The sequence below is a fragment of the Sorex araneus genome, chromosome 9 (genome assembly GCF_027595985.1).
Source record: "Sorex araneus isolate mSorAra2 chromosome 9, mSorAra2.pri, whole genome shotgun sequence".
Classification (NCBI taxonomy): Eukaryota; Metazoa; Chordata; class Mammalia; order Eulipotyphla; family Soricidae; genus Sorex; species Sorex araneus.
In genome coordinates, this window is record NC_073310.1 from 23,829,749 (window position 1) to 23,847,071 (window position 17,323).

Below are 17,323 nucleotides of genomic sequence, written 5' to 3' on the forward strand. Positions count from 1 at the left end.
GTAATGACAAGTCTCACAATGGAGACATTACTGGTGCCCTTGCGAGCAAATCGATGAACAACAGGATGACAGTGCTCCAGTTCAATGTCCACAAAATGTTTAATTAATTAAACTTTCTTATGTGTTCCCCATGTTAACACTCTTTCATCAATATTGTTATTTTTGTTTTTTTAATTTTATTTATTTAATTTATTTTTTGCTTTTTGGGCCACTCCCAGCTATGCTCAGGGGTTACTCTTGATTCTGCACTCAGGAATTACTCCTGGCGGTGCTTGGGGGACCATATGGGATGCCAGGGATTGAACCCAAGTTGCCTGCGTGCGAGGCAAACACCTTACCCATTATACTATCTCTCCAGCCTCTATTGTTATTTTTAATATAAAACCCAAACTCCAATAGAAATATAATTTCTCATTCAAATTGTAACCAGCAATCCGCACTGTGAGACTGCGTGCACACGTGCGCGAGCACACACACACACACACATACACACTATTTGGCACTTTTTTGGGGAAAGTTTTTTTCTGTTTGTTTGTTTGTTTGTTTATTTATTTATTTATTGCTACATTCAGGATGTAGGGCTTAGTCCTGTTTCTGTGCTCAGGGATCACCCCAGGGAAACCCAGGAGACTACATGTGGTGTGGGGATTGAATTGAGGTCAGCTGCATGCAAAGTAAGTGCTTTAACCACTGTACTATCTTTCAAGGCTACAACTATAATACTGTAGTTGCCAGTGGAAGTTCTACTCAACCCAAATTTCTTGTAATATCTTGTTTATGCTCATACAAATCTTACCCTTTACCAAATCTTATATTAGCTCCCTTTTTTAACAAAAGACCATCTCTATATCATTGAACTGTATAAAGACATTAGTTTTATTCTACCTTAGCATGTCAGTGACACATTGCTTTCATAAACATTTTTAAAGCTTTATTTATATGCATCACTGAAAAGCATCAAATATATAAACATGTTAATGAGACAGTCATAATATCAATCAGGTCCTAATCTGATTAAATTACTTAGTTACATTACTTATATTTGGTCTTCTATTTAACACATAACATTTTTTTTAACTGTGTGTACTCTGTCATCAGAACTGGATTGCAAGTTCTTCAGATGGAGAAGCTGTATATTAGAGCATTAGTATCAATCATCTACAATTTATATCTCAGGAACATATAACAGGAACTAAATAACAATTTTGCTGACAAGAAAATTATGTATAGAGTTTGCAGTCTCAAAATAAGAAATTGTGTAAATTGAATTTCTTTTTCTTCTCTACATGACATACTGAATTGTAAATAGAACACTTCCACAGTTCTGCCATTTATCACTTTATGAGTCTGTTCCCGCAAGGAATTCTTATATGTGCTTTGAATTTATTTCATCTTTTTCTTGCACGCATCCTGCATGTTGCTTCATGAGAAATTGTTGTCTTTCTCTTTTCACTTTTATTTCTACAATGATTTGATTGTAGACCTAAGAATTCTCATTTCTCTTGCAAAGCAGTGTGATTTTTTTTATGTCATAGAACGATGTCTAACGTGTAAAATCTCTATATGAAAATTCATAATTCATACGATCTATACACTTAGTTTCTCCCCAATTTTTTATTTTACCTTTATTCACACCAATAATAGAAATTCATTTATTTACAAAATTCCATGTTGATGTCTCCCAAATAATGTCAACTTATCAATGTGTCATGTAAGTATTTTGTGTGCATAGTAAAGTAAAAATTGGTGAGAAGCAAGCATCCAGTTCAGCAGAGCTGATTAACAAAAGCAGAACAAGCAGGAAAGAGAAAGAGATTTCTTACCATTACATGCAGTTTGCCTTTGGGTCACAAAAGTCTATCCTCTCTGACTTTTGCTAGCATATCTTTAATCAAGTAGATTTACCCCCTTTCACATATATAAAAACAGACTTTTCCCCTCCACAGATCAGCTTCCAATTTTTAAAAACATTTTCCTAACATATAATTATCATCTTCCAAAGACCCAAAAGTGCTGTCAATGTGACTGAAATCAGAATGTAAATATTTTATAAACAGCTGTCAAATCTCAATTGGCAGAAAACAAAAAGTCCCTGAATTGCTATAATCTAAGCATGAGGCTACATCATTTAATTGACAGATAAGTATTTTTTTTTAAGTTTCCATTTTCCCATCAGCATTTTAATATATTAAAGGGGTGTGACATTCTGGATAGTCACTGTGACAATTTACTTAAAGATGAAATAAACTCTGAGATGCCTAACACAGAAATTTAATTGTGATTCATGGAACATTTTTCACACTCTTTTATTAATATGGATCCAATATTGGCTTCAAGGGAATACCATTATTCCCATTTTGAAAGGCAAATTTTTATTCAGAGTGGCTTACTCATTTAATGTTTTTGGTTTTTTTGGACCTTCATTAAAATGTATTTCTGATCATCTAGATGCCAGGCTTAGTTGATTAATCTAACCAAGCTTTAATTCTACCAAGGCGAGAGATAAACAGGATACTCCAAATAAATATAAAAGCATTCTTAAAATTTTGCTTAAATCCCTTAAATTGTGTTCGTATTTTTCTATATAAAGATTTTCTCCCTCCCCCCTTTTTTTTGCCTCACACCCTATGATACTCCTAGCTCTACACTCAGAAACTACTGTTGTCAGTGCTGGGGGCGGGGGGCTGTAATGGATGTTGGGGATTGAACCTGGGTCAGCCACGTGTAAAGAAAACACCCTAACCACTGTACACTGGGTCAGATAGTGCAGTGGGTAAGGTGCTTAACTTGCTCATGGCCAACACAGGTTTAATTCCTACTACCACAAATGGTCTCCTGAGCACTCTCAGGAGTAATTTGTTAAACAGATGTTAACACCTAAACAGACAGTAAGGTCTGGGTATGGTTCAAAATAAACAAACAAAAAGGAGTCAGGCTCCTTTTAAGTTTTTGCAGTAATACGCTTGGTTGTGGTTTTTATCCTTATGATTATAAGATATGGACCTTACATGATTCAAAATAGTTAATCATACTCTTTAAATTTTGTGCACTTCATGTTCTGATATCATCAAAGCTAGCAGGAAATGGAGAGATGGCTTTTTCAGGGTATAGCCAATTCTTAAAAATAGCCATAATGTCAAGAACATATATTGCATATAAAAATCAAATAATCCTGGTCATAATAGTCCTAACCAACTATCTAATTTTCCTGTACAAGTTAATTTTTCCCTTGTTATAAATCAATCTGTGGTCAGATAGAAAGCAACAAGAAACTACCCTCAGCCCAGAGCTAACAAAAATATTCTAACCAACACATCATAGGCTATTAACACTGTCCTGACTTCCCTGTCCTACAAAAATTCCTAAGAAAAACTTTGACCTCATCTCCCTCCTCATCCTGTTTTCTGTATGTTGGTCAAACCTGGTGCTTCCCTATGTGGCCCTTGAGTGGCAAGAAATACCTTTTCTTAGGAAATTGTTTTTTGAAATTGATATCTTTGTGATATCAACCATTCAATTTTATAAATGAAAATGTTGAGGCTATACATTCTAGAGTATCCTTCTAAGTAGAAAGATGGGGTAAACAAAGGGAAAAAATTAAATGAAAATCCTCTTGAAATCTTTAATTCAGAATATAAATTAATTCAGTAAGTGGAACCCTTTCACAAACTCATCACTCAGAGTTATTTACTAGCACTGGTCACATGTTTGGAGCAACAGAGCTTGAGAAGACAAAGATTTTTAAAATAAACACTTTGTCGTCCTTTAGAAAGGACATCAGAACAATTTTCAGAGAGGTAAAAATGGAGAAATGAGATGGGGCAGAATATCAATACTATATGTTGGATAGACAGTATCAATGATAACTGAAAAAATTGAACTTTTTTTTTGGTTGTTTTGGTATTGTTTTTTTTTTTTTAATTCTTTTCTTGAATCACCATGTGGAAAGTTACAAAGCTTTTAGGTTTAAGTCTCAGTTATACAATTCTCAAACACCCATCCCTTCACCAGTGAAAAATTGAACTTTTTATCACTGTTGTTTATAGTCTTAATGGTCACAACAAAATGTACGCAATATAAGCCAAGTGATAATTTTTCAAGTCCACCACCTTAACCACGAGGCCACAACTACCTAAAATGATATTTTTAAAACTTCTATAAAATTAGATAAGCTATAAAGTCCTCCTATGTGTTCAAATGTTTTGGACAGGTTACTATTGAATATAAAGAAACAGAGTAAGGGGATAATAGTTGAAAAATAGTAACAAGCCCTGATAATTGGATTACAGAAGAGAAGGGATAGGGATGGGGATGAGACATAGATGAAGGAATGCTGACAATCCAGTGGTGAGTGTGGTGTTGGAGCAGTATATGCCTGAATCTCTATTACTGCCAGGGCTGAAAAATCATAGTGCCAAAAAATAGTTTGAAAAATAAACTAAAAAACCTATTTCCACAATTAAGAGAAAGAGTATTTAAATCAAATTTACATAACATTATAATAAACATACTTTCACTGGAATTTTGAATCTGATGAGCAAATGAGCAAAAGTTATCTTTAGAAAGAAAAAAATTGACTTGTTTATATTTATAGTAAGATGTGAATAGTAGCAATTATAAACTGAGTTGAAAGATTTAGAATTTTTATTCATCCTTAATATTCTTACTTATTATACCATATTAACACCTTTTAATTTTATTTTTGAGTTTGGGCCACACTCCATTTTTTTAAAGAAGGAAAACAAATAAATATCTTACCTTATATTACCTTAGCAGAAATTCTCAATGTCATTTATTTGGCCTCTAGTCAGAAAACAGGTGCTAGGAAAAAAAAGAAAGAAAATAGAATTAACAAATAGTCAGGACTATCTGAAAAAGAGGAAGTCAGTAAGCTACACAATATGATTTTATAAAATATAAGAATACCTTGTACTTTTATGCAAAATGTCATCTCACAGGTCACAGGGTCTCTCTCCTGTAACCAATGATGACAAAGGTGGTCAGAAAGAGAAGATCAAGGCCAAGGAAACACATCTATTGACCTGGTACAAAAGAATCTTTCTACAGTTCCACTCCTCGAGCCTGCCACAGCTCCAGTAGCAATGAAGCGAAGCAGCACAAAAAGAAGAAAGAATTAAAGAAGTAGTTAACCCTTTAATTTTACATGTTAGAGATTATGTTCTATTTTAGCAAGTGGAAAATTCTATTTTCAAAGAGAAATCATAGGAATGATCCAGAGCTCTACTCTACTAACTTTTCCCAGAAAATACTGAAGAATATATTCACGCAACTATTAAATACAGGAATTGAATCAAATACTAACAAACTATCTACTCACGCCATTTTGGACATATAATTTGCATTTTTAGAGAGTACTTGATTTTAGATTTTGGGCCTGTAGGACTGTGGAGAATAAATTTCTGTTGTTTACTTTACAAAATTTTAAAATAAAATGGGACAAAAGAGTACAAAAATCTGACATTTAGATCAGAACCTTCAAAAAGCATCTCCTTTATAAGGTTAAACTGAAGAAAGAAAAAAGAAACCCTGTGTTCCATGGAGAGAAATAAATTTTTGTGAAGAATGTCCTTGAGGAGAGATGGCAGGAAGGAAGCGGAAGTGTTACTGGAGAACTTAAGGATGAGAACAGACAAGATATTATTGGATTTTTATAAGGAGCACCTTGAAGTTCTACAGAATGTGAAGGTGATGTCTGGTAACCAGAGGACAAAAGTGAGCTGTAAGGTGAGAAGTCATGGGATTCTGGAGACTTCTGTGATGAGATTTCTTCAGCAAGAATGAAAGTTGCTAAGTGAATCCTCTGAGACTTTGGTCTCTGACAAGTACAAACTGGTCAAAAATGACCACTAATTAAAAGAGATTTGTATTTTTGATTGAAGAAAAAAATAAGCCATTGGTTCTCTCTTAGTTGGAGAAATCTTCTACCACAGAGAACAAGCTACTTGGGTCGTCTTGATTTCCCTTCTTCCTACATTTCTTTATTTTTTTTTCTTTTCTGGGTATTTGGGCCAGACTCAGTCGTGTTCAGGACTTATTCCTGGCTCTATGCTCAGGGATCACTCTTGGCAATGCTTGGGGAACCATATGTAACACAGGAAATCAAACTGGGGTCAGCCACGTGCAAGGCAAGAACTTTAACCTTTGTATGATCTCTCCTGCCTCCTTCCTTCTTTCTTCACATGGTCTCCTATTATTGTATATGGTTACCTATCAATAAATGAACCCTCTTCCCTTCACAATACGAGGTCAGCTGATCGAAGCAATTCAGTTCCCTCCCAAAAGGCATGTTCTGACAAGTGAATTCTAAGGAAGGACCTGGTTGGAGATAACTATTATATAAAATTATTGCTATGTGGGGAAACTAAGGCGAGTATGTCCATAGGTACAGGTCACTTGAAACCAGGCTGTTTTTCTTGTAACTTCCTTGCTTCTTAAAATATACCAGAAACTTCTTACTAAATAATATCCATAACAACTAGATGTTAAGGAAAAAACCTCAACTATATTAACTCTCCAATTCCTACTGACAAAGTGATAGGTAAGTCTTCAAGTATCTTCAGTGGGAAGATGTAGTCATATCTGCCCCCAAGGCTATCTAAAAATATAATTTGGACTAACTAGTAATTAGGAGTCTCAACATGTCCACATCAGAGACTGATTATTTTGAAATCAGTACTCTCTAATACAAAATTAAGCTATCACATTAATAGCAAAGTGGAAAGAACATAGTTCAGTCATTAGAGTATCTTGTAATGAAAACCTTGCTCACTCCATAAATTGGAGAACAATAAATGTGGTTGAGCACTCTGAAGTTTACTTACGTTTCTTTAATGTTAGGCCCAGCAAAGCACTCAGTTTGAAAATCAACAAGGGAACTGCCTCTCATTCTAGCTTCAAATATATTCTATTAGAAATTAATTGCACATGACATTTATTTAGGGATCAGTTTCAAATCTTTGAGTCTAGATGACAGGCTTCTCTAGTTCCCAGTAAATACAGTTCAGAAAGGTTACATCATCACAATAGGATTGGTGATTCCAGAGATTATTGTCATAATTATGCAGTTCACTAAATAAAAAACAAAACAAAGCCCGAGATAGAATAGTAATTACTGAAGGTTGAATGAGAGGCTACTTTCACTAAATAAACAAAATCACTTTAACTTAGGAGGTAAAGAGAAAGAGGCTGACTTCGAACCTATTTTAACACACTTTGAACCTAGTATTTACAGAACATTGAGACCTATGTTATTTTTATTATAATGCTATAAATTATTCAATTTCTTTAAAACATTTCCAGAAACTAATATCTGCCTAATTTGCAACTATTTCGAGCATACAGAATCTGTTATCTCCAGGTTGCTGCAAGACATTGGAGTGTATGTTTTTGCACTCTAAACAAATTCATAGTCCTCTGATTTGACAGTGCTATGTGTTTCCATAAGCTTGAAAGAAATAGGCTTATCAACTAACTTAACTTTTATACTTAGTTGAAATTAGACCTCAACATCACAGGGATAATATGGAATATGCCTCCTTTTCTAGTTCCCTGTATATTGTTAGTTTGTAAATAGCTTTATTTGAATACCAAAATTAAAAATGCTTTAACAAAGTGAAGACTGGCATTTATTTTTGTATTATGGGAGTAGGGTCAATATAGCCCACAAAGATACATATTATACTAGGTCTTGGGTGTATTAACTTCTTTATTTGTAAGAGCAGTCACTAAATAACTGTGTTTGTTCACATGATGTGTCACACTTTGATTTATTCCCATCAAAACCCATCTTCCAATTTTTAGTCATTCCATTAAGAAACAAAGAGACAGGACTTAGAAGATGCAATAACTCTTATGAATGAACATTTCCACTCTTTTGAAATGGAAGGAAAACAAAAATAACAGCAAATGAGAGAAGTAGATGGAATAAATGTTGTCTCCTGTGTGCCAGGCTGTTTATTACTCACAATTTGAAGATGAACTTCAGGGATCAAATAACTGACTCAAAGTTGTCCAGTAAGTAATTGGTAAAGCTGATATACAAGCATGGATTCTTTTCATTTCAAATCTGACATAATGGCAGCAGTAGCAACAACAAATATTTGCTCAAATGCTCCTAATATTCTAGGCGCTATTCCAAGTCCTCTACATAGACCCAGTCATTGAATCATCAGCACCCTAGCCATTGTTACCTGCATTTTATAGATAAAGAAACAGATGCCAACTTGTGTGTAGGAGAATCACAACTCTAGGAGAGCTACTGAGACAAAACTGAGTTCTGCTTCATCTTTTCCCCTTATCATTCTCCTTTTATGCTTACTTATTTAACTTAATCCAAATTATAAAATTCACACCACTCCTGCTTTGAATGAATAGAAAGCTCAATTGATCCAGCAATATCTATTTCCTTTGTGAGGGATGGTTTGGGCTGTTTTGATATTCAATAAGCTTTGCTGAGAGCACCACAGTTCATTTTTTTAGGCTTCATATCTATTCAATTTTAAATTTAAGGTAATGAGGTTACATTTTCTTTTAAAAAATTTTTTATAAGTGAATCACTGTGATGCACAGTTACAAACTTAAGGACTTTTGTGTTTGCATTTCACTCATACAGTGATCGTTTACCCAGCCCTCCACCAGTGCCCATTCACCTCCACCAATGATCCCAATATCCTTCCCACCACCTCCACCCCATCCCCCACCACCCCACCCTGCCTCTAAGGCAGGGCATTTTTCCTTTTGTTCTCGCTCTTTTTGGGTGTTGTAGTCTGCAATAGAGGTATTGAGTGGCCTTCATGTTCGGTCTGTAGTCTACTTTCAGCTCTCATCTTTCAACCCGAATGGGTCCTCCCAACATCCTCTACTTGGTGTTCCCTTCTCTATCTGAGCTGCCTTAGAGCATCACAGTTCTTCCAGGCACCAAGTGGTCTGAGGAAGACATGCTACCTGTATCCTGAGAGCACATTTCTTGGGGAGGAAAGGCAGCGAAGACAGAAGATATTTTAGAGTCAAACAAAGATCACTCATTTGCCAGGCTTGCTGTCAGAATGTGTTGTCACCGTCCTTGACTGCAGGCTATAAGATGCTGGATGGGTGGCCACTGCTTGAGAGGGATCTGCCGCAGATGAGATTTAGTGTTCTAAGATGAATGGATCCTAATGGATAAAACTATTATTAAGTTCCTTATTTTTGAAGAAGTTGCTTTGTAGTTGGGTTCATCTGTTCTATTTTTATACAAACTGTAGCACTGTAGCATTGTCATCCTCTTGTTCATCGATTTGCTCAAGCGGGCACCAGTAACATCTCCATTGTGAGAATTTGGCTTATCAAATACATCACAGGTGGCTTGCCAGGCTCTGCCATGCGGGGGGGATACTCTCGGTAGCTTTGCCGAGTTCTCCGAGAGTAACGGAGGAATCAAACTCAGGTTGGCCGTGTGCAAGGGCTGTGCTATCACTCCAGTTCACTTATTGATGTATGAAAAAAAATGGATGAAGAGCATCGTAGAGAAAAGATCATTACAAAAAAAAAAAGCATGGGTAGAGTAATGAGCTTGATGTGAAGAAAGGAAACTCATTAGGAGACTTAGAGGTAAACATAAAGAGGAGTACTACTAAAAAGGAACTGTATTAAAACTATTTTGGTACTGTGGTGTTCAAACTATTAGTAGGATTTAATACACAAACTATACTGGCACCACACCTCCCGCCCACGTGTTCACGTCTCTCTGCCACTTTCTAGGGTCTCTCACCCGCCCTCCCCATCCTGTAGTAAGGTTTCTAAGGAAGACATGTTCTCGATTTCTTTTACCTTTGGGCATTTGTTATTCACCTATTGCTTCTTCATATCCGGCATATAAGAGAGATCAGTCTGTGTTTGTCTCTCTCCTGAATGATTTCATTTAGCATGATACTCCATCCACTTGGCAGAATGTTTCAGTTTTTCTTACATGCCTTTACATGTAAGAAAAATGTTTTCTTACATTTTTCGTGTATTTTCCACAGTTACTTTATTCAGTCACCTGATCTTAGACACTTGGGTTGTTTCCAGATATTGGTTATTGTGAATAGTGCTGTGGTGAATGTAGGATCACAGAGCAGCCCCATTCGAATGCTGGTGGCTTCATCTATTTTAAATGAGAATGAGGAGAGCAAACTAGTCTCCAAGGGAGACAAATTATAAATCAGTGGCAGACAATATTCGCCATCTCTCTACTTTTGGGCATTATGGCTTGCAACACAGACACTGAGAGGTCATCATGTTTGTTCCATTATCTATATTGGTGGTGGGGAATGTGCACTGGTGGAGGGATGGGTGTTTGATCATTGTGAGATTGTAACCCAAACATGAAAGCTGGTAACTATCTCATGGTGATTCAATAAAATAAAAAAAATAAAAAAATTAAAAAAAACTATAAATCAGTGTCTCTGAGATACACTCCAAATTTCATGTAGATTGTACACCTAACAAGTAGAAGACAAATCTTATTTACTGCAAAGATTGGGCTGGGCTGGGTTTTATGGGCTCATGATTTTCAATTCTTAAAGTTCTTGGAGCCTGAGGCTGGCAGGAATAATATGGAGATTTTTACAAAATCTTATTGTATCAAGCAGTCTAGACCTGTGAACATATAATAAAATGGAGTGAAAAGAAAAGCTCTGATTCCAACTTGAAAGAAATAGTAATGGGAGAACAAAACTTTACTCCTATCCATGAAACAAGATGGCTTGTCAATCAAATTTCAGCCGATCTAATTTTATATTGCTGAGATAAAGGTTGAAGCCTGTATGTCAGCGAACTGAGTGAAACAGCTCCAGTCTTTGGAGATTTTGCTCTATGTACAGACACAGCAAAGCAATGCGAAAGAATTTTACTGCTATTAATACTTGTTGATTGGCTCTTTCTATAATTAGGATTTTTAAAAAATTTTAAATTATTTTTATGTTCCATGTGTAATTTTATCTCATATTATTTTAAAAGTAAAGACAATACAATAGCTAGGAATAATTCTAGTCAGTAATGAAACAAACTGATTAGTTCTAGCATGGATATTAAACTAGTTTTTGTTCGCTGTCAAGCTATTTCAAAAGCAAACAAACTTTTAAAAGCTCACTTTTAAATATCACTTTTAAAAAGATTTATATATATATTTCAATAATGTTGCATACAAGACATTATAACAATTTAGTAAAATAATACATGACCTTATAAAATCAGGCTCTATAGATTATGCCTGTTGCCTGGAGAAGACAGTTAAATGTCAGTTCAATTTACAGCTTTTATTAAAAGATGCAATGCAAACTTAGAAAAGAGAGACCTAGCATAAATTAAAACATACACAACTTTATTTAAGTATTTATATATATAATTTTTTAAAAATTAAATTATTTTTTGGGTTTGGTGCCACACCTGGGCTCAGGGCTTGGCTCTGTGCTCAGAGGTCACTGATGGCAGTGCTTAATGAACCAGATGAGATGCCAGAGAAAAAACTGGGGTCTGCTGTGTGTGTGCAATGCAAGTGACATAACCCCTCGATGATTTTTCCAGCCCATCAAAATGTATATAACTTTAATACCCTATAGTATCCCATATGTTTATTTTTCTTCTTGCTAAGAACTGGAGTGTATCACTCTCAAATCTTACTATATCTATTGTTCTATTTTGTGGCTACATACAGAATTGCTCAGGGTTTATTTCTGGCTCTGTGTGAAGGGATTACTCCTGGTGGTGCTTGGGAGTCATAAGCAGTTCCAGAGATCAAATCAGGGTCAGGTGCCCGCAAGGAAAGAGCCTTAACCCCTATACTAACTCTTCAGCCCACCTCAAATTTGTTATCGAAGTCCTAACCTACGAAGGTTATGTGGCTTGGAGATGAGTTCATTTTTTGAGAGGATGGACACTAGTCCACGTCCGCAATTCTCAGGGCTTATGCCTGGTTCTGTGCTTAGGGACATCTCCTGGTGCTGCTTGGAGGATCATATATGGTACTGGGGATTGATCCAGGGTTAGCTTCAGGGCAAGCATCTAAATCTTATACTATTTCTCTGGTCCTGGAGATGAGACATTCAAGAAGGAAATTAGGGTTAGTATGGTGGAAGGGTGGAGCCCTGGCTCAGTATGACTGGTACCCATACAAGCAGATGAAAAGGCTGACGCTCAGATCTGACATTCTCATCCCCACATGGTCTCCAAAGCATCACAGTATAGCTCTAGTGGGCCCCCAATACCACTGGGACAGCCGTGCTACACCCAGCCCCTCCAGAGAGCCTTATGCAGTCAGTTCTCTGTTCTTGAAAATACAGTACTTAAAAAAGGAAGTAGTCCAGTACCTGAGATTTAAAACCTTTTCTTCCTTGTCTATCTGTCTGTCTGTCTTTCACACACACAGAAAGAGAGAGAGAGAGAGAGAGAGAGAGAGAGAGAGAGAGAGAGAGAGAGAGAGAGAGAGAGAGAGAGAGAGAGAGAGAGAGAGAGAGAGAGAGAGAGAATACTGTGTGAGAACAGCTAAAGGCAAAGACCGAAACCTCGGGGAAAAGAACTCTTTCTTAGCAGTCAACCCTGCTGTCACCGTGTTCACTGTCTCTAGAACTGTGAGGTGAAATGAGAGCTTTTTTAAGTTCCCTCATTTCTGTCATGGAAGTACAAAGTTCAGATACATTCCCAATTTAATATTCAGTTCTATAATGAACAAAACCTATTGGATATTAACTCTAGCATTACCTTTCAATTTGGGTTTTATTTTTTTCCTTTGAAATAATAAACTCATAGAACAATGGGGTTGAGAAGAACTAAAGAACTATTTAGCCCAAATCCTTCCATTTCTGGATTAAAACATATTAAGTAAATATGGTTTACAGCATCATCTATGTTTCTGCTGTATATGCTCACACTTCTTAGATGTATGCTGTCATTCCAAACCCACTGCATTAAGTACTGACAGTGCTGCCATGGACCTCCTCCACAATCCAGTGATGGATTTAAGATGAAATTGTAAGCCATTAGTAAGCCCTGAGCACCGCTTGAGTCACCCACAAAATAAAACACAAACAAAACAAAGAGATGCTAACTTCTAGTAGAACATGATTGCAAAATAGCCTAGCTGCTGATGTATTTTTGTATGAAAATAGAAACAGAAGAGCTAGAAATCTTAGCTCTTTCTGTAGCAGTTAATATAAAGGAAATGTATATAGTGATATATACTATGTTGGGGTCATATTAGTTAAAGAATAAGAGGATCATTTATTGCACGAGGTTTATAATCTCAGTTTTAACATTGGTGGGGAACAGAGTTGCTAAAAAGTAGTTTCATTACTGGAAGAGAGGAAAGAGGAAAGGAAGAGCAGCCCTTTTCCTTTTATACAGAAGAACTATTATTTTCTACCTTTGTATGCCCAGCAAAGATTAAGCTATTTATGAATTAATACCTGAATTTCTGGGTTAGTTAGGAGATCAGTTTACTTAAAATTCTAAGGATCCTTTTGTAGGAATCTTAAGTGAGACAGAGGACTATTTTATTCAGGTTCACACTCGTTTTGCCACTTTTTTTTTTCTTTATTTTTTTTTTTTTAAGGGGAGGATCATACTGGTGATGCTCAGGAACTCTTCCTAATCCTGACAGTGTTCAGGGGACCATATGGAATGCCAGGAATCAAACCTGTCATGTGCAAGGCCAGCACCTTACCAGCTGAATTTTCACTCCTCCAGTCTCCTGTTCTGCCACTACCTTTTAAAAATATTCTTTTTGAGGCAACACAGTTTACAACAGTGTTGATATTTATGCTCTTGGCACATCATAATCACCATCAAAATCTGAAGTATCCATATCCCTCCACCAGTCTCTTCTCTTCTAACCACTCTTTCCCCAACTGATCCCTTTTACCAACCCCACTTGGTAACCTTATTTATGTTGTCTGATTCTAGGGGTTAGTTTAAATTGGACATTATCCATTTCCTTGCTTGTTCCATTGTATACATGAGTAAGATCGTGCGGTATTTGTCTTTCTCCTTTTATTTCACTGAAAATGACACCTACTTGTTCTGTCCCTGTGTAGCAAGATGCAAGACTGCACTTTTTCAATATTCCATTGTGTGTATGTATGATAATATCTGTACCCAAACCTTGTGGGTACTGGAATTGGTTCCAGAGCATAGGTAGTATACATAGTGCTATGAAAATCCTGGGTACTTGTGTGTGTGTGTGCGCGAGCATATATAATTATTTTTCAATTATTTCTTATGGAGTTTTTTTAATTAGCTGTTTTTTGGGGGTGGAGGATGTTTTGGGGACACACTTAGCTGTGCTCAGGCTGTACTCCTGACTCTGTACTCAGAGATCACCACAGACAGTGCTCAGGGGATCATATGTGGTGCTGGGGATTGAATGACAGTTGCCTGCCTATGAAGCATGCACCTTAACTCTTTTATTAACTCTCAATTCAGTTCGTGGTTTTTAAAGTTTTGTTTTGGGGGGATGACATCTAGCAGTGTTTAGGACTTATCCCTGGCTCTGTGTTTCAGGGCTGACTCCTGGCAGAGCTTTGGGGATCATATGTGTTACCATGGATTGAGCCAGGTAGCCATGTGCAAGAAAGGCAAGCACCCTACCCACTGTACACTTGCCCAGGTTTTTGTGTTCTTCAGATAGCTACGAACAAATGAAATTTTGCTAGATAATATGGTAGTTCTATTTTTTTCCTTTTTGGGTGATACCTGGTGATGGTCAGGGGTTACTCCTGGCTCTGCACTCAGATTTTACTCCTGGTGGTGTTTGGGGGACCATATGAGATGCTGGGGATGGAACTTGGGTCGGCCTCGTGTAAGACAAACATTCTACCCACTGTATATGGCTCCGGCATGCTAGTTCTATTTTTTGGGGGGATTTAAAAAATAATGCTTTATACTAAAGCTGATGCTGCTTACAGTCCCAATCCGACCTCAGTGAAGTGGGTTCCATTTTTACCACATCTCTACCAGCACTACCTGTTTCCAGCTTTTTTTTTTTTTTTGGTTATAGTCCATTCTCTTGCATTAAGTTTTCTTCTTGAGTCTTACTAACAGCTTGAATCTCAAATAATCTCCACATTTTATACTTTTAGTAGATAATGCCAGTGATTTTTTCAGAACATAGCTTGTCTCCTACTTTCCTCATCATAATTGAATACGATCTTTGTTTCTCTCCTGATTGTTGGATAAAGATAACTTCATTATGACAATAAAAGGAATCCTCACCAGTATCTCTTATAGTCTGATAGGTCTCAGAAACAGTCCCATTCCAAGGACTGAGTGGAAATAAGATGTGATTAATATTCTGATGCTGTGACATAAAAGATCATACTTGGAACAATCACTGCATCACTGTCATCCTGTTCGTTGATTTACTCGAGCAGGCAGCAGTAACTTCTCTATTCCTCCCAGCCCTGAGATTTTAGCAGCCTCTCCTTACTTGTCTTTCTCAACAATTGGAGACTCTTTCAGGGTCAGGGGAATGAGACCTATCTTTACTGTTTTAGCATATCGAATATGCCATGGGTAACTTGCTAGGCTCTGCCTGTATGGGCGGGATTCTTTTGGTAGCTTGCCGGGCTCCCCGAGAGTTATGTATATATGTATGTACATATATGTATGTATATATACGTACATATATATGTACATATGTATATTACAGTTAGGAAAGTTACTGTCACTGTCATCCCGTTGCTCATCGATTTGTTCGAGCGGGCACTACTAACATCTCTCATTGAGAGACTTATTGTTATTGTTTTTGGCATATTCAATACACACGGGTAGCTTGCCAGGCTCTGTCACTTGGGCTTGATACTCTCAGTAGCTTGCCAGGATCTCTGAGAGGGGCGGAGGAATCAAACACGGGTCGGCCGCGTGAAAGGCGAAAGCCCAACCGCAGAGCTTTTCAACACTTATATGAGTGAAGTGCTTCATTCATTAAGTTGCTCAATACAGAAAACACATTCTCATTTAAAAGTCACTGTTATTCTCTCCATGAACCTGTAACCTTAAAAACATTTAGCATGCCAAATGGTTTACTGCACTCTTAAAAGTTAAAAAACAGAAAACTGTATAACAAAAGAGGATATCCATTTTTCTAAGTGTTTTCATTTGAGAAACAATATTGGATCTTTAAAATGCTACTCTTTCACCATATTTCTTTGTTCATATGACAATAAATAAAAATCACTCTTCTTCCAGTAATTTTTCAGCTGCCCCATCTCAGGGGGTTTATAATTATATTTCTTAAATCTGTCAGGCCGAGTCTCTCCCTCTCCCTCCATTTCCTTCATTTTTTTCTTTATTTAGCTCCCTCCACCTCTCGCTTGTTCCCTCCCCCCACGTCCCCCCACAACCCTGTTTAATGAATAAAACAATTGTGAAAGTCAACAAGAAACTTTCCTTACTTTGGGTTGGACGAGTGTTATGGAGTTGATGAAATAGTAGTGTTTTAGGATTAGAAAGAGAGAGTACGGCAGTTAGGGTACTTTCCTTGCATCTGGCAGGCCCAAGTTTGATCCCTGACACCACACATGGTCCCCTGAGCCCTGCAAGGACTGACTCCGAGTACAGAGCCAGGAGAAGCCCAAGGAGAAGCTGAGTGTGGCCTCCAAAACAAAAACACAAGAGATGTTTTAATATGGCCACAAGAATTTAAGCTTCTTTCCCCTCTCACTCCCTCCCTCCTTTTCTCCCTTCCTTCCTCTCCTTTTCTTCCCCTCTCCCCTGCTTTCTCTCTCCCTCATTCTGGATCACTCCTGGTGCAGTTCAGAGGACCATATTTGATGCCAGGGATCAAACCTGGGTTGACTGCTTGCAAAGTAAGAAGCCAACCTGCTTTACTACTTGTACAGCCCCTTTAAGTCTTTGTTGTTGTTGTCGGGCGAGGGAACACCCTGCCGTGCTGATGGATTACTCCTGGCAGTGCACTCAGGGTGTACTCCTGGCAGGTTTGGGAGATCATACGTGGTGCAGGGAATTGGATCCGGGTTGACTGCCTGTAAGACAAGTGCCCTATCTGTTGTATGATCGCCCTGGCCCCTAAGTTTTACTTTTTAATAAGCATACATTATATGCAAATTAAAATGGAATATCAAAGCAAATTTCTTATTCTATCAATCCTCTATCTATTCTCTTCAAGTCTGATGAGATCAGCCTTGCCCGACACTGTTGACCTCTCTAAGTCTCTCTTCAACCCCTTTCGGGCTGCTAGCTTCCTCCATAGCTCCCATGATCCTTATAATTAAAAATCATCCCTATTTATCTATGCACCTGTCTTTCTCTTTCACAATGTTAAAGGTGA

General features: G+C 37.2%; 1 protein-coding gene across 4 annotated transcripts in view; it reads right to left on the bottom strand.

The window, feature by feature from the left end:
- The window catches only part of CHRM3 (cholinergic receptor muscarinic 3), a 523,603-nt gene that overhangs the window by 284,594 nt on the left and 221,686 nt on the right, over positions 1–17,323 (bottom strand). For all 4 annotated transcript variants that reach the window (XM_055146875.1, XM_055146878.1, XM_055146876.1 and 1 more), the window contains one exon: positions 4,759–4,821. The gene's annotated coding sequence lies outside the window, so the exon portion shown is untranslated. The remainder of the gene's footprint in view (positions 1–4,758; positions 4,822–17,323) is intronic.